The sequence below is a fragment of the Eumetopias jubatus genome, unplaced genomic scaffold (genome assembly GCF_037043125.1).
Source record: "Eumetopias jubatus isolate StellerSeaLion01/CBP00866 unplaced genomic scaffold, mEumJub1_p1.0 scaffold_9, whole genome shotgun sequence".
In the NCBI taxonomy this organism is placed as follows: domain Eukaryota; kingdom Metazoa; phylum Chordata; class Mammalia; order Carnivora; family Otariidae; genus Eumetopias; species Eumetopias jubatus.
This window is the reverse complement of record NW_028274815.1, coordinates 89,531,309-89,555,115: the sequence shown is the minus strand read 5'-3', so window position 1 is coordinate 89,555,115 and position 23,807 is coordinate 89,531,309.

Below are 23,807 nucleotides of genomic sequence, written 5' to 3'. Positions count from 1 at the left end.
TGAATTGGGCAAGACTGTTGAATCACAGTTCTGTACTTCTGAAACAAATAACGCAACATATTTTAAGAAAAAAGAAAAAGAAGAAGATAACAGGAGAGGAAGAAAAGGGGAGTATGTCAGAGGGGGAGACGAACCATGAGAGACGTTGGACTCTGAAAAACAAACTGAGGGTTCTAGAGGGGAGGGGGGTAGGGGGATGGGTTAGCCTGGTGATGGGTATTGAGGAGGGCACGTTCTGCATGGAGCACTGGGTGTTATGAACAAACAATGAATCATGGAACACTGCACCCAAAACTAATGATGTAATATCTGGTGATTAACATAACAATAACAAATTAAAAAAAAAAAAGGCTTCGCGCTTCGCGAACCAAGGTGTTAGCACGAAGTCATGTTTGACGTGGCCTCGTTTCTCTGAGTTCAGTGGAAGGCTCTGCTGAGGCTAGCTCACGTACATTTGAAGGCCCTTCCAACTTCATGACCCAAGACTTTGATGGAGAGAAACCCTCCACACAACGTGTTCCTCACTGTGGTGTATCTCGCTTTCCGTCCCTTTTCTCTCGCCCTAAGCTTTACCACGGTGCTTCCATCCGTAGGGAAAGAGCTGGTCGTCGACGGACGGCAACCCTCTAGATTTGTCCTTAGAGTTAAACACCCGTAGGCAATCTTCCCTATGCCTCCTCACATCATACATTTCCATACTCATCCTTCTTCATGGAACGACAGGAGGCACATTCGAAACGGACAGCTCACTCTAGGGCACGTCCCTCATGCCTTCACGCCCACGACGGAAAACACTTTTATCTTCCTGAAACAATATGATAAGCTGAGGGAAGACTTCTTCACAAGGGGTTTGTCAAGCACCGTCACAGGGCACATTCTTTATGCCTTCACACGTTCGTGCCAGAATGCCACTCATACGTAGGCGTACGGCTTTCCAGGGTTTCCTTCTCAGACTTAAAGGCATGACCTTTTCCCTCTGCTCTCTCTCGTACTCATGAAAACATTTCGCACGGAACAAGATTTGAACCGGGAGAGACAATCTCCACTCCTTATTTCCGTGGCGCAGGCATGGGGCACATGCCTTGCGCTGTCACACTTACCTTGGAATAGACTACCATTTTCAGGGAAGATGTTGGTAGAAACACGGTTTCTCTGCAGTGGTGTTTCTTCAGACCGACCTGCACGCCGCCTCTTTAGGGTTCCGCAAGTACATGTTGTGACTAGGTTTTCCCCGTGAAGCCAGATGGAAGCTCGAAGTCGCGGTTGGACACAGACTTGTTTCGCACAGTGTAGTCTGTGGCTTTCCTTTGGCGAACTCACGTACGTTTGAAAACCCTTCTAGCGTCGTGAGCCGTGGTGTTCATTGAGAGAAGCCCTCCATACAAAGTGGTTCCACGAGTAAGGTATAGCAGGCTTTTCCTCTGCTTCCGTTCACACTCGGCGTCAAGCCGCTTCGATCCTTAGGAAAGGAGGCGGGGAGTCGAAGGACCGCTCCTCCACAGCATTGTTTCTTCGACTTAAGTGTACAGCTCGTTCCTTACGCTTCCTCCCATTTCCAGACACACACCTCTCTAGGGGACAACTTGTTAGTTGGTGGTCGCATTCGACCCACATTTTCCTTCACCATTCAGCGTATGGCATTGTCCTTACGCTTTCACACGAAGTCCTGAAAACGCTTCTCTCTTCCCGAAGCAAGATCTGGGTTGACAGAAGCTTGAGACACAACTCCTCTCTCAAAGAGTGGTAGACGGCCCAGCATTTGTGCCTTCACTTTGAACGTCGGAAAGTTCTTCCAACTTCTTCCCCGGAGGCGGTAGTGGAAAGACTAGTTCCCTACAGTTTGGTTTCGTGAGAGGTGAGTGTAAGACGCCTACCTAATATAGCAACGCACATGTCTCCAAAGGCTTCTTTCTTCAAGCACCACGATGTTAGCACGAAAGCCTGTTTGCCATGGCCTTGTTTCTCAGAATTCAGTGTCAGGCTACTACTACTACTGAGGCTAGCCCACGTACATTGCAAGACCCATCCACCTCCATGACACAGGACTTAATGGAGAGAAACCCTCCGCACAACGTGTTCCTCACTGTGCAGTATCGCGCGTTCCATCTCTTTTCGTTCACACGAGGTTTAACGAGCGGCTTCGCATCCCTACGAGAAGAGATGGTAGTCGAAGGACGGCAACCCTCGAGACTTGTTCTTAGAGTTAAACAAACGCATGCCATCTTCCTTATGCTCCCGGACGTCATCCATTTCCATACACATCCTTCTTCGTGTAACGACGGCAGGCACCTTCGAAGCGGAGAGCGAAGTCTCGTCTACGTCCCTTACGCCTTCACACCCACTACGGAAAACAATTTCCTCCTACGGAAACGATACGGCAGTTGAGGGAAGCCTTCTTCACAAGTGGTTTCTCGAGCCCCGTCACAGGGCACATTCTAGATGCCTTCACCATGTCATGCTAAAGCGCTTCCCCGACGTACGTGTATGGCTTTCCTGACGGATCTCCTTCTCACGCTTCAAACCATGACCTTTTCCATCTGCTCTCTCTCATACTCTTGGAAACGCTTCTCACGGAACAGGATTCCAATCGCGACAGACATTCTACACTAGTTACTTCCGTGGCACAGGCACGGGGCACATTCCTTGCGATTTCACTCTGCCATTGGAAAAGTCTACCAGTTTCAGGGAAGGTGGTAGTAGACGCACGGTTTCTCTGCAGTGGTGTTTCTGCAGTAGGATTCAACACATACATTTTGTGACTATGGATTCCTCGGGAACCCAGATGGAAGCTCGAAGTCGCGTTCGACACAGACGTGGTTCGCCGAGATTCGTGTATGCCTTTCCTTTGGCGAAGTCACATACTTTCGCAAACCCTTCTATCTTCGTGACACATGGTGTTCGTTGAGAAAAGCCCTCCATCAGAAGTTGTTCCACGAGTGAGGTATACCACCCTTCCTTGCCCTCCGTTTCCTTTCACACTTGGCTTCAAGCCGCTTCGTTCCTTAGCAAAGCAGAAGGGCAGTCGAAGGACCGCACCTCCACAGCGTTGTTTCTTAGACTTAAGTGTATAGCACGTCCCTTACGCTTCCTCCCACTTCCAGACACACACCTCTCTAGGGGACAACGAGTGTGTTGGTGGTCACGTTCGACCCACTTTTCTCTTCACAATTCAGCGTGTGGCATTTTCCTTGTGTTTTCACACAAAGTACCGACAGCGCTTCTATCTTCCCGAAACAAGATCTGAGTTGGGAGAAGCTTTCGACACAAGTTCTTTCCCAAGCAGGGCTATATGGCACAGGAACGTGCGCCTTCACTTTTAACGTTGGGCATTTCCTCCGTCTTCTTCCCTGTAGATGGTAGTGGGAAGACTATTGCTCTACCGTTTTGTTTCTTGAGAGGTGAGTGCAAGACCCTCACACATATGTCTCAAAAGGCTTCGCGCGGAAAGGCGGAGCAAGATGGCGGAGGAGTAGGAGACCTAGATTTCGTCTGGTCTCAGGAATTCAGCTGAATAGGGATCAAACCATTCTGAACACCTACGAACTCAACAGGAGATCGAACAGGAGAGTAGCAACAACTCTCTGAACAGAGAAGCGCCCACTTACTGGAAGGTAGGGCGTGCGGAGAAGTGAATCTGAGGCGATATTCGGGAGGATAGACGGCGGGGGAGGGGCCTCCGCCGGCCGCTTCTGGCAAGTGATAGAGCCGCGGAGCACAGAATCGGAACTTTTAGAAGTTGGCTCGGCGGAGGGACGTCGCTGCAGTGGCTAAGCGGGGGGTGGAATCCTCCCGGGACAGTGTGGTCTCAGGACCCTTGGGGTCACAGGGAGACCGGGGGTGCCTGAGTGCGCCAGAGCTCCCAGGTATCAGAGCAGGGAAGCCGGCTGCAGATACGGAGCAGAGTCGCGGGCTCTCAGCTCGGGTTTGCCATAAACTGTGATCTGTGGCCCAGTCGGGGCACGGCTTCCCCAGCAGGGACCCAACAAGCAGCAGATCCGGGGAGACTCCCCTTCCTTGCCGGGGAGGAGCGGTGCGGGAACGCACTGCAGGGATCTGCTGGGTTTGGAGACTCCGCGCGGGGTCGGGTGCCAGAGATAGCAACGCTCGATCACAGGCCGGGTGAGCACGGAGTGCGGCCGGAGACCGGGGACACGGAAGTGACTGCTTTTCTCTGGGGGCACACTGAGGAGCGGGGCCCCGAGTTCTCAGCTCCTCCGAGTGGAGATTGGGAGGCCACCATTTCTGCCCTGGTCCTCCAAAGCTGTACCGAGAGCTTGCAGGGAACAAAAGCTCCTGAGAGCAAACCGGAGCAGCTTCCTTAGCCCAGACCGACAAGGGCGGGGCCGTTCCGCCTCCGGCAAAGACATTTGGAAACCACAGCAAAAGGCCCCTCCCCCAGAAGATCAACACAAACAGCCAGCAAGCCAAAACCAAGTTGATCGATCAAGGAGAATAGGAGAACTCCTGCGCTAGGGGAATACTGCACATAGATTCATGGCTTTTTTTTTTTTTTTTTTTTTAACCATGATTCATTATTTCCTCAAAGTTAATTTTTCTTGACTTTTTTTTTTTATTTTTCTTTTTCCCTTTTTCAAACAACATCTTATAAATCCCTTTTTTAAAAAAAACATTTTTTATTTTTCATTTTTAGAGTCATATTTTATCCCTTCATAGTAGTTACCCTTATTTTTGGCATATATATAGAAGTTGTTCTCTCTTTAAAATTTTGAGGTACAGTTTCTTCTAACAGATCAAAGTATACCCTAAATCACTAGTGTATGGCTTTGTTCTAGTCTCCTGCCTGATCACATTGTCTCCCTTTTTCCTTTTTTTTTTTTCTTAAATCTTCTTTCTTTTTTCAAACAACTTATCTTACCAAGTCCTTTTATAAAATCTTTTATAATTTTCATCTTTACAGTCATCTTCCATCCCTTCATTGTATCAACCCTTATTTTGTACATATATGTCTTTCTTCCTTTAAAATTTTAGGAGGCACTTTTATCTGACAGACCAAAATACGCCAAAAATCTAGTGTGTGGCACTGATCTATGCACTAGCCTGATCATATTTGATCATATTCTGCCTTTCTTGTATTGTTTTGTTTTTGTTTTTATCTTTTTTTTTCTTTTTCTCTTTCTTTTTTCTTTCTTTCCCTTTCTTTTCCCCTGGTTTCAGGTCTTTTCTGATTTGTATACAGTATATTTGCTGGGGACGTTGTAAACCTGTTAGCATTTTGTTCTCTCATTCATCTATTCTCCTCTGGACAAAATGACAAGACGAAAGAAATCACGTCAGCAAAAAGAACAAGAGGTAGTCCCGTCAGCCAGGGACCTACTCAATACGGACATTAGTACGCTGTCGGACCTAGAGTTCAGAATCATGACTTTAAAGATAGTAGCTGGGCTTGAAAAAAAGCGTGGTAGTTATTAGAGAAACGCTTTCTGGAGAAATAAAAGAATGAAATCTAACCAAATCGAAATCAAAAAGGCTATTGGTGAGGTGCAAACAAAAATGGGGGCACTAAATGCTAGGATAAATGAGGCAGAAGAGAGAATCAGCGATATAGAAGACCAAACGATGGAAAATAAAGAGGCTGAGAAAAAGAGAGAGAAACAACTACAGGATCACGAGGGCAGAATTCGAGAGATAAGTGATATGATAAGACGAAACAACATTAGAATAATTGGGATCCCAGAAGAAGAAGAGAGAGAGAGAGGGGCAGAAGGTATATTGGAGCAAATTATAGCAGAGAACTTCCCTAATGTGAGGAAGGAAACAGGCATTAAAATCCAGGAGGCACAGAGAACCCCTCTCAAAATCAATAATAATAGGTCAACACCCCGACATCTAGTAGTAAAACTTACGAGTCTCAGAGACAAAGAGAAAATCCTGAAAGCAGCTCGGGAGAAGAGATATGTAACCTACAATGGTAGACACATTAGATTGGCAACAGAGCTATCCACAGAGACCTGGCAGGCCAGAAAGGACTGGCAAGATATCTTCAGAACACTAAACGAGAAAAATATGCAGCCAAGAATACTATATCCAGCTAGGCTATCATTGAAAATAGAAGGAGAGATAGAAAGCTTCCAGAACAAACAAAAACTAAAGGAATTTGCAAACACGACACCAGCCCTCCAAGAAATATTGAGAGGGGTCCTCTAAGCAAAGAGAGAACCTAAAAGCAGCAAAGAGCAGAAACGAACACAGACAACAGACAGTTAACAGTCACCTTACAGGTAATACAATGGCACTAAATTCATACCTTTCAATAGTTACCCTGAATGTAAATGGGCTCAATGCCCCAATCAAAAGACACAGGCTCTCCGATTGGATTAAAAAACAAGACCCATCAATATGCTGTCTGCAAGAGACTCATTTTAGACCCAAAGACACCCCCAGATTGAAAGTGAGGGGGTGGAAAACCATTTACCATGCTAATGGACACCAAAAGAAAGCTGGGGTGGCGATCCTTATATCAGACAAACTAGATTTTAAAACAAAGACTGTAATAAGAGATGAGGAAGGACACTATATCCTACTTAAAGGGTCTATCCAACAAGAAGATCTAACAATTGTAAATATCTATGCCCCGAACATGGGAGCAGCCAAATATATAAGGCAATTAATAACAAAAGCAAAGAAACACATTGACAACAATACAATAATAGTAGGGGACTTTAACACCCCTCTGACTGAAATGGACAGATCATCTAAGCAAAAGATCAACAAGGAAATAAAGACTTTAAATGACACACTGGACCAGATGGACTTCACAGACATATTCAGAACATTCCATCCCAAAGCAACGGAATACACATTCTTCTCTAGTGCCCATGGAACATTCTCCAGAATTGATCACATCCTAGGTCACAAATCAGGTCTCAACCGCTACCAAAAGATTGGGATCATTCCCTGCATATTTTCAGACCACAATGCTTTGAAACTAGAACTCAACCACAGGAGGAAAGTCGGAAAGAACCCAAATACATGGAGGCTAAAGAGCATCCTACTAAAGAATGAATGGGTCAACCAAGAAATTAAAGAAGAATTAAAAAAATTCGTGGAAACCAATGAAAATGAAAACACAACTGTTCAAAATCTTTGGGATACAGCAAAGGCAGTCCTGAGAGGAAAGTAGATAGCAATACAAGCCTTTCTCAAGAAACAAGAAAGGTCTCAAATACACAGCCTAACCCTACACCTAAAGGAGCTGGAGAAAGAACAGCAAATAAAGCCTAAACCCAGCAGGAGAAGAGAAATCATAAAGATCAGAGCAGAAACCAATGAACTAGAAACCAAAAGAACAGAAGAACAGATCAACGAAACTAGGAGCTGGTTCTTTGAAAGAATTCACAAGATTGATAAACCCCTAGCCAGACTGATCAAAAAGAAAAGAGAAATGACCCAAATCAACAAAATCATGAATGAACGAGGAGAGATCACAACCAACACCAAAGAAATACAAACAATTATAAGAACATATTATGAGCAACTCTATGCCAGCAAATTAGATAACCTGGAAGAAATGTGTGCATTCCTAGAGATGTATCAACGACCAAAATTGAACCAGGAAGAAATAGAAAACCTGAACAGACCTAGAACCACTAAGGAAATTGAAACAGTCATGAAAAATCTCCCAAGAAACAAAAGCCCAGGGCCAGATGGCTTCCCAGGGGAATTCTATCAGACATTTCAAGAAGAATTAATACCTATTCTCCTGAAACTGTTCCAGAAAATAGAAATGGAAGGGAAACTTCCAAACTCATTTTATGAGGCCAGCATTACCTTGATCCCAAAACCAGACAAAGACCCCATCAAAAAAGAGAATTACAGACCAATATCCTTGATGAGCATGGATGCAAAAATTCTCACCAAAATACTAGCCAATAGGATCCAACAGTACATTAAAAGGATTATTCACCACGACCAAGTGGGATTTATCCCTGGGCTGCAAGGCTGGTTCAACATCCGCAAATCAATCAACGTGCTACGTTAACAAAAGAAAGAACAAGAATCATATGATCCTCTCAATAGATGCAGAAAAAGCATTTGACAAAGTACAGCATCCTTTCTTGATCAAAACTCTTCAGAGTAGAGGGATAGAGGGTACAAACCTCAATATCATAAAAGCCATCTATGAAAAACCTACAGCGAATATCATTCTCAATGGGGAAAGGCTGAGAGCTTTTCCCCTAAGGTCAGGAACGCGGCAGGGATGTCCACTCTCACCACTGCTATTCAACATAGTATTAGAAGTCCTAGCCACAGCAATTAGACAACAAAAAGAAATCAGAGGCATCCAAATCGGCAAAGAGGAAGTCAAACTCTCCCTCTTTGCAGATGATATGATACTGTATGTGGAAAACCCAAAAGACTCCACCCCAAAACTGCTAGAACTCATACAGGAATTCAGTCAAGTAGCAGGATATAAAATCAATGCACAGAAATCAGTGGCATTCCTATACACCAACAACAAGACAGAAGAGAGACAAATCAAGGAGTCGATCCCATTTACAACTGCACCCAAAACCATTAGATACCTAGGAATAAATCTAACCAGAGAGGCAAAGGATCTGTACTCAGAAAACTATAAAATACTCATGAAAGAAATTGAAGAAGACACAAAGAAATGGAAAAACGTTCCATGCTCATGGATTGGGAGAATCAACATTGTGAAGATGTCAATGCTACCTAGAGCAATCTACACATTCAATGCAATCCCCATCAAAATACCATCCACTTTTTTCAAAGAAATGGAACCAATAATCCTAAAATTTGTATGGAACCAGAAGAGACCCAGAATAGCCAGAGGAATACTGAAAAAGAGAAGCAAAGCTGGCGGCATCACAATTCCGGACTTCCAGCACTATGACAAAGCTGTCATCATCAAGACAGTATGGTACTGGCACAAAAACAGACACATCGATCAATGGAACAGATTCGAGAGCCCAGAAATGGACCCTCAACTCTATGGTCAACTTATCTTTGACAAAGCAGGAAAGAATGTCCAATGGAAAAGAGACAGTCTCTTCAACAAATGGTGTTGGGAAAATTGGACAGCCACATGCAGAAGAATGAAACTGGACCATTTCCTTACACCACACACAAAAATAGACTCCAAATGGTTGAAAGACCTAAACGTGAGACAGGAGTCCATCCAAATCCTAAAGGAGAACACAGGTAGCAACCTTTTCGACCTTAGCCGCAGCAACTTCTTCCTAGAAACATCGCCAAAGGCACGGGAAGCCAGGGCAAAAATGAACTATTGGGATTTCATCAAGATAAAAAGCTTTTGCACAGCAAAAGAAACAGTCCACAAAACCAAAAGACAACCGACAGAATGGGAGAAAATATTTGCAAATGACATATCCGATAAAGGGCTAGTATGCAAAATCTATAAAGAACTTATCAAACTCAACACCCAAAGAACAAATAATCCAATCAAGAAATGGGCAGAAGACATGAACAGACATTTCTCCAAAGAGGACATCCAAATGGCCAACAGGCACATGAAAAAGTGCTCAACATCGCTCGGCATCAGGGAAATCCAAATCAAAACCTCAATGAGATACCACCTCACACCCGTCAGAATGGCTAAAATTAACAAGTCAGGGAACGACAGATGTTGGCGGGGATGTGGAGAAAGGGGAACCCTCCTACACTGTTGGTGGGAATGCAAGCTGGTGCAACCCCTCTGGAAAACAGTATGGACGTTCCTCAAACAGTTGAAATTAGAGCTACCGTTCGATCCAGCAATTGCACTACTGGGTATTTACCACAAAGATACAAATGTAGGGACCCGAAGGGGTACGTGTACCCCAATGTTTATAGCAGCAATGTCCACCACAGCCAAACTGTGGAAAGAGCCAAGATGCCCATCGACAGATGAATGGATAAAGAAGAGGTGGTATATATACACAATGGAATATTATGCAGCCATCAAAAGGAATGAGATCTTGCCATTTGCAACGACGTGGATGGAACTGGAGGGTGTTATGCTGAGTGAAATAAGTCAATCAGAGAAAGACATGTATCCCATGACCTCACTGATATGAGGAATTCTTAATCTCAGGAAAGAAACTGTTACTGGAGTGGTTGGGGGTGGGAGGGATGGGGTGGCTGGGTGATAGACATTGGGGAGGGTAGGTGCTACGGTGAGCGCTGTGAATTGGGCAAGACTGTTGAATCACAGTTCTGTACTTCTGAAACAAATAACGCAACATATTTTAAGAAAAAAGAAAAAGAAGAAGATAACAGGAGAGGAAGAAAAGGGGAGTATGTCAGAGGGGGAGACGAACCATGAGAGACGTTGGACTCTGAAAAACAAACTGAGGGTTCTAGAGGGGAGGGGGGTAGGGGGATGGGTTAGCCTGGTGATGGGTATTGAGGAGGGCACGTTCTGCATGGAGCACTGGGTGTTATGAACAAACAATGAATCATGGAACACTGCACCCAAAACTAATGATGTAATATCTGGTGATTAACATAACAATAACAAATTAAAAAAAAAAGGCTTCGCGCTTCGCGAACCAAGGTGTTAGCACGAAGTCATGTTTGACGTGGCCTCGTTTCTCTGAGTTCAGTGGAAGGCTCTGCTGAGGCTAGCTCACGTACATTTGAAGGCCCTTCCAACTTCATGACCCAAGACTTTGATGGAGAGAAACCCTCCACACAACGTGTTCCTCACTGTGGTGTATCTCGCTTTCCGTCCCTTTTCTCTCGCCCTAAGCTTTACCACGGTGCTTCCATCCGTAGGGAAAGAGCTGGTCGTCGACGGACGGCAACCCTCTAGATTTGTCCTTAGAGTTAAACACCCGTAGGCAATCTTCCCTATGCTTCCTCACATCATACATTTCCATACTCATCCTTCTTCATGGAACGACAGGAGGCACATTCGAAACGGACAGCTCACTCTAGGGCACGTCCCTCATGCCTTCACGCCCACGACGGAAAACACTTTTATCTTCCTGAAACAATATGATAAGCTGAGGGAAGACTTCTTCACAAGGGGTTTGTCAAGCACCGTCACAGGGCACATTCTTTATGCCTTCACACGTTCGTGCCAGAATGCCACTCATACGTAGGCGTACGGCTTTCCAGGGTTTCCTTCTCAGACTTAAAGGCATGACCTTTTCCCTCTGCTCTCTCTCGTACTCATGAAAACATTTCGCACGGAACAAGATTTGAACCGGGAGAGACAATCTCCACTCCTTATTTCCGTGGCGCAGGCATGGGGCACATGCCTTGCGCTGTCACACTTACCTTGGAATAGACTACCATTTTCAGGGAAGATGTTGGTAGAAACACGGTTTCTCTGCAGTGGTGTTTCTTCAGACCGACCTTCACGCCGCCTCTTTAGGGTTCCGCAAGTACATGTTGTGACTAGGTTTTCCCCGTGAAGCCAGATGGAAGCTCGAAGTCGCGGTTGGACACAGACTTGTTTCGCACAGTGTAGTCTGTGGCTTTCCTTTGGCGAACTCACGTACGTTTGAAAACCCTTCTAGCGTCGTGAGCCGTGGTGTTCATTGAGAGAAGCCCTCCATACAAAGTGGTTCCACGAGTAAGGTATAGCAGGCTTTTCCTCTGCTTCCGTTCACACTCGGCGTCAAGCCGCTTCGATCCTTAGGAAAGGAGGCGGGGAGTCGAAGGACCGCTCCTCCACAGCATTGTTTCTTCGACTTAAGTGTACAGCTCGTTCCTTACGCTTCCTCCCATTTCCAGACACACACCTCTCTAGGGGACAACTTGTTAGTTGGTGGTCGCATTCGACCCACATTTTCCTTCACCATTCAGCGTATGGCATTGTCCTTACGCTTTCACACGAAGTCCTGAAAACGCTTCTCTCTTCCCGAAGCAAGATCTGGGTTGACAGAAGCTTGAGACACAACTCCTCTCTCAAAGAGTGGTAGACGGCCCAGCATTTGTGCCTTCACTTTGAACGTCGGAAAGTTCTTCCAACTTCTTCCCCGGAGGCGGTAGTGGAAAGACTAGTTCCCTACAGTTTGGTTTCGTGAGAGGTGAGTGTAAGACGCCTACCTAATATAGCAACGCACATGTCTCCAAAGGCTTCTTTCTTCAAGCACCACGATGTTAGCACGAAAGCCTGTTTGCCATGGCCTTGTTTCTCAGAATTCAGTGTCAGGCTACTACTACTACTGAGGCTAGCCCACGTACATTGCAAGACCCATCCACCTCCATGACACAGGACTTAATGGAGAGAAACCCTCCGCACAACGTGTTCCTCACTGTGCAGTATCGCGCGTTCCATCTCTTTTCGTTCACACGAGGTTTAACGAGCGGCTTCGCATCCCTACGAGAAGAGATGGTAGTCGAAGGACGGCAACCCTCGAGACTTGTTCTTAGAGTTAAACAAACGCATGCCATCTTCCTTATGCTCCCGGACGTCATCCATTTCCATACACATCCTTCTTCGTGTAACGACGGCAGGCACCTTCGAAGCGGAGAGCGAAGTCTCGTCTACGTCCCTTACGCCTTCACACCCACTACGGAAAACAATTTCCTCCTACGGAAACGATACGGCAGTTGAGGGAAGCCTTCTTCACAAGTGGTTTCTCGAGCCCCGTCACAGGGCACATTCTAGATGCCTTCACCATGTCATGCTAAAGCGCTTCCCCGACGTACGTGTATGGCTTTCCTGACGGATCTCCTTCTCACGCTTCAAACCATGACCTTTTCCATCTGCTCTCTCTCATACTCTTGGAAACGCTTCTCACGGAACAGGATTCCAATCGCGACAGACATTCTACACTAGTTACTTCCGTGGCACAGGCACGGGGCACATTCCTTGCGATTTCACTCTGCCATTGGAAAAGTCTACCAGTTTCAGGGAAGGTGTTAGTAGACGCACGGTTTCTCTGCAGTGGTGTTTCTGCAGTAGGATTCAACACATACATTTTGTGACTATGGATTCCTCGGGAACCCAGATGGAAGCTCGAAGTCGCGTTCGACACAGACGTGGTTCGCCGAGATTCGTGTATGCCTTTCCTTTGGCGAAGTCACATACTTTCGCAAACCCTTCTATCTTCGTGACACATGGTGTTCGTTGAGAAAAGCCCTCCATCAGAAGTTGTTCCACGAGTGAGGTATACCACCCTTCCTTGCCCTCCGTTTCCTTTCACACTTGGCTTCAAGCCGCTTCGTTCCTTAGCAAAGCAGAAGGGCAGTCGAAGGACCGCACCTCCACAGCGTTGTTTCTTAGACTTAAGTGTATAGCACGTCCCTTACGCTTCCTCCCACTTCCAGACACACACCTCTCTAGGGGACAACGAGTGTGTTGGTGGTCACGTTCGACCCACTTTTCTCTTCACAATTCAGCGTGTGGCATTTTCCTTGTGTTTTCACACAAAGTACCGACAGCGCTTCTATCTTCCCGAAACAAGATCTGAGTTGGGAGAAGCTTTCGACACAAGTTCTTTCCCAAGCAGGGCTATATGGCACAGGAACGTGCGCCTTCACTTTTAACGTTGGGCATTTCCTCCGTCTTCTTCCCTGTAGATGGTAGTGGGAAGACTATTGCTCTACCGTTTTGTTTCTTGAGAGGTGAGTGCAAGACCCTCACACATATGTCTCAAAAGGCTTCGCGCGGAAAGGCGGAGCAAGATGGCGGAGGAGTAGGAGACCTAGATTTCGTCTGGTCTCAGGAATTCAGCTGAATAGGGATCAAACCATTCTGAACACCTACGAACTCAACAGGAGATCGAACAGGAGAGTAGCAACAACTCTCTGAACAGAGAAGCGCCCACTTACTGGAAGGTAGGGCGTGCGGAGAAGTGAATCTGAGGCGATATTCGGGAGGATAGACGGCGGGGGAGGGGCCTCCGCCGGCCGCTTCTGGCAAGTGATAGAGCCGCGGAGCACAGAATCGGAACTTTTAGAAGTTGGCTCGGCGGAGGGACGTCGCTGCAGTGGCTAAGCGGGGGGTGGAATCCTCCCGGGACAGTGTGGTCTCAGGACCCTTGGGGTCACAGGGAGACCGGGGGTGCCTGAGTGCGCCAGAGCTCCCAGGTATCAGAGCAGGGAAGCCGGCTGCAGATACGGAGCAGAGTCGCGGGCTCTCAGCTCGGGTTTGCCATAAACTGTGATCTGTGGCCCAGTCGGGGCACAGCTTCCCCAGCAGGGACCCAACAAGCAGCAGATCCGGGGAGACTCCCCTTCCTTGCCGGGGAGGAGCGGTGCGGGAACGCACTGCAGGGATCTGCTGGGTTTGGAGACTCCGCGCGGGGTCGGGTGCCAGAGATAGCAACGCTCGATCACAGGCCGGGTGAGCACGGAGTGCGGCCGGAGACCGGGGACACGGAAGTGACTGCTTTTCTCTGGGGGCACACTGAGGAGCGGGGCCCCGAGTTCTCAGCTCCTCCGAGTGGAGATTGGGAGGCCACCATTTCTGCCCTGGTCCTCCAAAGCTGTACCGAGAGCTTGCAGGGAACAAAAGCTCCTGAGAGCAAACCGGAGCAGCTTCCTTAGCCCAGACCGACAAGGGCGGGGCCGTTCCGCCTCCGGCAAAGACATTTGGAAACCACAGCAAAAGGCCCCTCCCCCAGAAGATCAACACAAACAGCCAGCAAGCCAAAACCAAGTTGATCGATCAAGGAGAATAGGAGAACTCCTGCGCTAGGGGAATACTGCACATAGATTCATGGCTTTTTTTTTTTTTTTTTTTTTAACCATGATTCATTATTTCCTCAAAGTTAATTTTTCTTGACTGTTTTTTTTTATTTTTCTTTTTCCCTTTTTCAAACAACATCTTATAAATCCCTTTTTTAAAAAAAACATTTTTTATTTTTCATTTTTAGAGTCATATTTTATCCCTTCATAGTAGTTACCCTTATTTTTGGCATATATATAGAAGTTGTTCTCTCTTTAAAATTTTGAGGTACAGTTTCTTCTAACAGATCAAAGTATACCCTAAATCACTAGTGTATGGCTTTGTTCTAGTCTCCTGCCTGATCACATTGTCTCCCTTTTTCCTTTTTTTTTTTTTTCTTAAATCTTCTTTCTTTTTTCAAACAACTTATCTTACCAAGTCCTTTTATAAAATCTTTTATAATTTTCATCTTTACAGTCATCTTCCATCCCTTCATTGTATCAACCCTTATTTTGTACATATATGTCTTTCTTCCTTTAAAATTTTAGGAGGCACTTTTATCTGACAGACCAAAATACGCCAAAAATCTAGTGTGTGGCACTGATCTATGCACTAGCCTGATCATATTTGATCATATTCTGCCTTTCTTGTATTGTTTTGTTTTTGTTTTTATCTTTTTTTTTCTTTTTCTCTTTCTTTTTTCTTTCTTTCCCTTTCTTTTCCCCTGGTTTCAGGTCTTTTCTGATTTGTATACAGTATATTTGCTGGGGACGTTGTAAACCTGTTAGCATTTTGTTCTCTCATTCATCTATTCTCCTCTGGACAAAATGACAAGACGAAAGAAATCACGTCAGCAAAAAGAACAAGAGGTAGTCCCGTCAGCCAGGGACCTACTCAATACGGACATTAGTACGCTGTCGGACCTAGAGTTCAGAATCATGACTTTAAAGATAGTAGCTGGGCTTGAAAAAAAGCGTGGTAGTTATTAGAGAAACGCTTTCTGGAGAAATAAAAGAATGAAATCTAACCAAATCGAAATCAAAAAGGCTATTGGTGAGGTGCAAACAAAAATGGGGGCACTAAATGCTAGGATAAATGAGGCAGAAGAGAGAATCAGCGATATAGAAGACCAAACGATGGAAAATAAAGAGGCTGAGAAAAAGAGAGAGAAACAACTACAGGATCACGAGGGCAGAATTCGAGAGATAAGTGATATGATAAGACGAAACAACATTAGAATAATTGGGATCCCAGAAGAAGAAGAGAGAGAGAGAGGGGCAGAAGGTATATTGGAGCAAATTATAGCAGAGAACTTCCCTAATGTGAGGAAGGAAACAGGCATTAAAATCCAGGAGGCACAGAGAACCCCTCTCAAAATCAATAATAATAGGTCAACACCCCGACATCTAGTAGTAAAACTTACGAGTCTCAGAGACAAAGAGAAAATCCTGAAAGCAGCTCGGGAGAAGAGATATGTAACCTACAATGGTAGAGACATTAGATTGGCAACAGAGCTATCCACAGAGACCTGGCAGGCCAGAAAGGACTGGCAAGATATCTTCAGAACACTAAACGAGAAAAATATGCAGCCAAGAATACTATATCCAGCTAGGCTATCATTGAAAATAGAAGGAGAGATAGAAAGCTTCCAGAACAAACAAAAACTAAAGGAATTTGCAAACACGACACCAGCCCTCCAAGAAATATTGAGAGGGGTCCTCTAAGCAAAGAGAGAACCTAAAAGCAGCAAAGAGCAGAAACGAACACAGACAACAGACAGTTAACAGTCACCTTACAGGTAATACAATGGCACTAAATTCATACCTTTCAATAGTTACCCTGAATGTAAATGGGCTCAATGCCCCAATCAAAAGACACAGGCTCTCCGATTGGATTAAAAAACAAGACCCATCAATATGCTGTCTGCAAGAGACTCATTTTAGACCCAAAGACACCCCCAGATTGAAAGTGAGGGGGTGGAAAACCATTTACCATGCTAATGGACACCAAAAGAAAGCTGGGGTGGCGATCCTTATATCAGACAAACTAGATTTTAAAACAAAGACTGTAATAAGAGATGAGGAAGGACACTATATCCTACTTAAAGGGTCTATCCAACAAGAAGATCTAACAATTGTAAATATCTATGCCCCGAACATGGGAGCAGCCAAATATATAAGGCAATTAATAACAAAAGCAAAGAAACACATTGACAACAATACAATAATAGTGGGGGACTTTAACACCCCTCTGACTGAAATGGACAGATCATCTAAGCAAAAGATCAACAAGGAAATAAAGACTTTAAATGACACACTGGACCAGATGGACTTCACAGACATATTCAGAACATTCCATCCCAAAGCAACGGAATACACATTCTTCTCTAGTGCCCATGGAACATTCTCCAGAATTGATCACATCCTAGGTCACAAATCAGGTCTCAACCGCTACCAAAAGATTGGGATCATTCCCTGCATATTTTCAGACCACAATGCTTTGAAACTAGAACTCAACCACAGGAGGAAAGTCGGAAAGAACCCAAATACATGGAGGCTAAAGAGCATCCTACTAAAGAATGAATGGGTCAACCAAGAAATTAAAGAAGAATTAAAAAAATTCGTGGAAACCAATGAAAATGAAAACACAACTGTTCAAAATCTTTGGGATACAGCAAAGGCAGTCCTGAGAGGAAAGTAGATAGCAATACAAGCCTTTCTCAAGAAACAAGAAAGGTCTCAAATACACAGCCTAACCCTACACCTAAAGGAGCTGGAGAAAGAACAGCAAATAAAGCCTAAACCCAGCAGGAGAAGAGAAATCATAAAGATCAGAGCAGAAACCAATGAACTAGAAACCAAAAGAACAGAAGAACAGATCAACGAAACTAGGAGCTGGTTCTTTGAAAGAATTCACAAGATTGATAAACCCCTAGCCAGACTGATCAAAAAGAAAAGAGAAATGACCCAAATCAACAAAATCATGAATGAACGAGGAGAGATCACAACCAACACCAAAGAAATACAAACAATTATAAGAACATATTATGAGCAACTCTATGCCAGCAAATTAGATAACCTGGAAGAAATGGGTGCATTCCTAGAGATGTATCAACGACCAAAATTGAACCAGGAAGAAATAGAAAACCTGAACAGACCTAGAACCACTAAGGAAATTGAAACAGTCATGAAAAATCTCCCAAGAAACAAAAGCCCAGGGCCAGATGGCTTCCCAGGGGAATTCTATCAGACATTTCAAGAAGAATTAATACCTATTCTCCTGAAACTGTTCCAGAAAATAGAAATGGAAGGGAAACTTCCAAACTCATTTTATGAGGCCAGCATTACCTTGATCCCAAAACCAGACAAAGACCCCATCAAAAAAGAGAATTACAGACCAATATCCTTGATGAGCATGGATGCAAAAATTCTCACCAAAATACTAGCCAATAGGATCCAACAGTACATTAAAAGGATTATTCACCACGACCAAGTGGGATTTATCCCTGGGCTGCAAGGCTGGTTCAACATCCGCAAATCAATCAACGTGCTACAATACGTTAACAAAAGAAAGAACAAGAATCATATGATCCTCTCAATAGATGCAGAAAAAGCATTTGACAAAGTACAGCATCCTTTCTTGATCAAAACTCTTCAGAGTAGAGGGATAGAGGGTACAAACCTCAATATCATAAAAGCCATCTATGAAAAACCTACAGCGAATATCATTCTCAATGGGGAAAGGCTGAGAGCTTTTCCCCTAAGGTCAGGAACGCGGCAGGGATGTCCACTCTCACCACTGCTATTCAACATAGTATTAGAAGTCCTAGCCACAGCAATTAGACAACAAAAAGAAATCAGAGGCATCCAAATCGGCAAAGAGGAAGTCAAACTCTCCCTCTTTGCAGATGATATGATACTGTATGTGGAAAACCCAAAAGACTCCACCCCAAAACTGCTAGAACTCATACAGGAATTCAGTCAAGTAGCAGGCTATAAAATCAATGCACAGAAATCAGTGGCATTCCTATACACCAACAACAAGACAGAAGAGAGACAAATCAAGGAGTCGATCCCATTTACAACTGCACCCAAAACCATTAGATACCTAGGAATAAATCTAACCAGAGAGGCAAAGGATCTGTACTCAGAAAACTATAAAATACTCATGAAAGAAATTGAAGAAGACACAAAGAAATGGAAAAACGTTCCATGCTCATGGATTGGGAGAATCAACATTGTGAAGATGTCAATGCTACCTAGAGCAATCTACACATTCAATGCAATCCCCATCAAAATACCATCCACTTTTTTCAAAGAAATGGAACCAATAATCCTAAAATTTGTATGGAACCAGAAGAGACCCAGAATAGCCAGAGGAATACTGAAAAAGAGAAGCAAAGCTGGCGGCATCACAATTCCGGACTTCCAGCACTATGACAAAGCTGTCATCATCAAGACAGTATGGTACTGGCACAAAAACAGACACATCGATCAATGGAACAGATTCGAGAGCCCAGAAATGGACCCTCAACTCTATGGTCAACTTATCTTTGACAAAGCAGGAAAGAATGTCCAATGGAAAAGAGACAGTCTCTTCAACAAATGGTGTTGGGAAAATTGGACAGCCACATGCAGAAGAATGAAACTGGACCATTTCCTTACACCACACACAAAAATAGACTCCAAATGGTTGAAAGACCTAAACGTGAGACAGGAGTCCATCCAAATCCTAAAGGAGAACACAGGTAGCAACCTTTTCGACCTTAGCCGCAGCAACTTCTTCCTAGAAACATCGCCAAAGGCACGGGAAGCCAGGGCAAAAATGAACTATTGGGATTTCATCAAGATAAAAAGCTTTTGCACAGCAAAAGAAACAGTCCACAAAACCAAAAGACAACCGACAGAATGGGAGAAAATATTTCCAAATGACATATCCGATAAAGGGCTAGTATGCAAAATCTATAAAGAACTTATCAAACTCAACACCCAAAGAACAAATAATCCAATCAAGAAATGGTCAGAAGACATGAACAGACATTTCTCCAAAGAGGACATCCAAATGGCCAACAGGCACATGAAAAAGTGCTCAACATCGCTCGGCATCAGGGAAATCCAAATCAAAACCTCAATGAGATACCACCTCACACCCGTCAGAATGGCTAAAATTAACAAGTCAGGGAACGACAGATGTTGGCGGGGATGTGGGGAAAGGGGAACCCTCCTACACTGTTGGTGGGAATGCAAGCTGGTGCAACCCCTCTGGAAAACAGTATGGACGTCCCTCAAACAGTTGAAATTAGAGCTACCGTTCGATCCAGCAATTGCACTACTGGGTATTTACCACAAAGATACAAATGTAGGGACCCGAAGGGGTACGTGTACCCCAATGTTTATAGAGGCAATGTCCACCACAGCCAAACTGTGGAAAGAGCCAAGATGCCCATCGACAGATGAATGGATAAAGAAGAGGTGGTATATATACACAATGGAATATTATGCAGCCATCAAAAGGAATGAGATCTTGCCATTTGCAACGACGTGGATGGAACTGGAGGGTGTTATGCTGAGTGAAATAAGTCAATCAGAGAAAGACATGTATCCCATGACCTCACTGATATGAGGAATTCTTAATCTCAGGAAAGAAACTGTTACTGGAGTGGTTGGGGGTGGGAGGGATGGGGTGGCTGGGTGATAGACATTGGGGAGGGTAGGTGCTACGGTGAGCGCTGTGAATTGGGCAAGACTGTTGAATCACAGTTCTGTACTTCTGAAACAAATAACGCAACATATTTTAAGAAAAAAGAAAAAGAAGAAGATAACAGGAGAGGAAGAAAAGGGGAGTATGTCAGAGGGGGAGACGAACCATGAGAGACGTTGGACTCTGAAAAACAAACTGAGGGTTCTAGAGGGGAGGGGGGTAGGGGGATGGGTTAGCCTGGTGATGGGTATTGAGGAGGGCACGTTCTGCATGGAGCACTGGGTGTTATGAACAAACAATGAATCATGGAACACTGCACCCAAAACTAATGATGTAATATCTGGTGATTAACATAACAATAACAAATTAAAAAAAAAAAGGCTTCGCGCTTCGCGAACCAAGGTGTTAGCACGAAGTCATGTTTGACGTGGCCTCGTTTCTCTGAGTTCAGTGGAAGGCTCTGCTGAGGCTAGCTCACGTACATTTGAAGGCCCTTCCAACTTCATGACCCAAGACTTTGATGGAGAGAAACCCTCCACACAACGTGTTCCTCACTGTGGTGTATCTCGCTTTCCGTCCCTTTTCTCTCGCCCTAAGCTTTACCACGGTGCTTCCATCCGTAGGGAAAGAGCTGGTCGTCGACGGACGGCAACCCTCTAGATTTGTCCTTAGAGTTAAACACCCGTAGGCAATCTTCCCTATGCTTCCTCACATCATACATTTCCATACTCATCCTTCTTCATGGAACGACAGGAGGCACATTCGAAACGGACAGCTCACTCTAGGGCACGTCCCTCGTGCCTTCACGCCCACGACGGAAAACACTTTTATCTTCCTGAAACAATATGATAAGCTGAGGGAAGACTTCTTCACAAGGGGTTTGTCAAGCACCGTCACAGGGCACATTCTTTATGCCTTCACACGTTCGTGCCAGAATGCCACTCATACGTAGGCGTACGGCTTTCCAGGGTTTCCTTCTCAGACTTAAATGCATGACCTTTTCCCTCTGCTCTCTCTCGTACTCATGAAAACATTTCGCACGGAACAAGATTTGAACCGGGAGAGACAATCTCCACTCCTTATTTCCGTGGCGCAGGCATGGGGCACATGCCTTGCGCTGTCACACTTACCTTGGAATAGACTACCATTTTCAGGGAAGATGTTGGTAGAAACACGGTTTCTCTGCAGTGGTGTTTCTTCAGACCGACCTTCACGCCGCCTCTTTAGGGTTCCGCAAGTACATGTTGTGACTAGGTTTTCCCCGTGAAGCCAGATGGAAGCTCGAAGTCGCGGTTAGACACAGACTTGTTTCGCACAGTGTAGTCTGTGGCTTTCCTTTGGCGAACTCACGTACGTTTGAAAACCCTTCTAGCGTCGTGAGCCGTGGTGTTCATTGAGAGAAGCCCTCCATACAAAGTGGTTCCACGAGTAAGGTATAGCAGGCTTTTCCTCTGCTTCCGTTCACACTCGGCGTCAAGCCGCTTCGATCCTTAGGAAAGGAGGCGGGGAGTCGAAGGACCGCTCCTCCACAGCATTGTTTCTTCGACTTAAGTGTACAGCTCGTTCCTTACGCTTCCTCCCATTTCCAGAGACACACCTCTCTAGGGGACAACTTGTTAGTTGGTGGTCGCATTCGACCCACATTTTCCTTCACCATTCAGCGTATGGCATTGTCCTTACGCTTTCACACGAAGTCCTGAAAACGCTTCTCTCTTCCCGAAGCAAGATCTGGGTTGACAGAAGCTTGAGACACAACTCCTCTCTCAAAGAGTGGTAGACGGCCCAGCATTTGTGCCTTCACTTTGAACGTCGGAAAGTTCTTCCAACTTCTTCCCCGGAGGCGGTAGTGGAAAGACTAGTTCCCTACAGTTTGGTTTCGTGAGAGGTGAGTGTAAGACGCCTACCTAATATAGCAACGCACATGTCTCCAAAGGCTTCTTTCTTCAAGCACCACGATGTTAGCACGAAAGCCTGTTTGCCATGGCCTTGTTTCTCAGAATTCAGTGTCAGGCTACTACTACTACTGAGGCTAGCCCACGTACATTGCAAGACCCATCCACCTCCATGACACAGGACTTAATGGAGAGAAACCCTCCGCACAACGTGTTCCTCACTGTGCAGTATCGCGCGTTCCATCTCTTTTCGTTCACACGAGGTTTAACGAGCGGCTTCGCATCCCTACGAGAAGAGATGGTAGTCGAAGGACGGCAACCCTCGAGACTTGTTCTTAGAGTTAAACAAACGCATGCCATCTTCCTTATGCTCCCGGACGTCATCCATTTCCATACACATCCTTCTTCGTGTAACGACGGCAGGCACCTTCGAAGCGGAGAGCGAAGTCTCGTCTACGTCCCTTACGCCTTCACACCCACTACGGAAAACAATTTCCTCCTACGGAAACGATACGGCAGTTGAGGGAAGCCTTCTTCACAAGTGGTTTCTCGAGCCCCGTCACAGGGCACATTCTAGATGCCTTCACCATGTCATGCTAAAGCGCTTCCCCGACGTACGTGTATGGCTTTCCTGACGGATCTCCTTCTCACGCTTCAAACCATGACCTTTTCCATCTGCTCTCTCTCATACTCTGGGAAACGCTTCTCACGGAACAGGATTCCAATCGCGACAGACATTCTACACTAGTTACTTCCGTGGCACAGGCACGGGGCACATTCCTTGCGATTTCACTCTGCCATTGGAAAAGTCTACCAGTTTCAGGGAAGGTGTTAGTAGACGCACGGTTTCTCTGCAGTGGTGTTTCTGCAGTAGGATTCAACACATACATTTTGTGACTATGGATTCCTCGGGAACCCAGATGGAAGCTCGAAGTCGCGTTCGACACAGACGTGGTTCGCCGAGATTCGTGTATGCCTTTCCTTTGGCGAAGTCACATACTTTCGCAAACCCTTCTATCTTCGTGACACATGGTGTTCGTTGAGAAAAGCCCTCCATCAGAAGTTGTTCCACGAGTGAGGTATACCACCCTTCCTTGCCCTCCGTTTCCTTTCACACTTGGCTTCAAGCCGCTTCGTTCCTTAGCAAAGCAGAAGGGCAGTCGAAGGACCGCACCTCCACAGCGTTGTTTCTTAGACTTAAGTGTATAGCACGTCCCTTACGCTTCCTCCCACTTCCAGACACACACCTCTCTAGGGGACAACGAGTGTGTTGGTGGTCACGTTCGACCCACTTTTCTCTTCACAATTCAGCGTGTGGCATTTTCCTTGTGTTTTCACACAAAGTACCGACAGCGCTTCTATCTTCCCGAAACAAGATCTGAGTTGGGAGAAGCTTTCGACACAAGTTCTTTCCCAAGCAGGGCTATATGGCACAGGAACGTGCGCCTTCACTTTTAACGTTGGGCATTTCCTCCGTCTTCTTCCCTGTAGATGGTAGTGGGAAGACTATTGCTCTACCGTTTTGTTTCTTGAGAGATGAGTGCAAGACCCTCACACATATGTCTCAAAAGGCTTCGCGCGGAAAGGCGGAGCAAGATGGCGGAGGA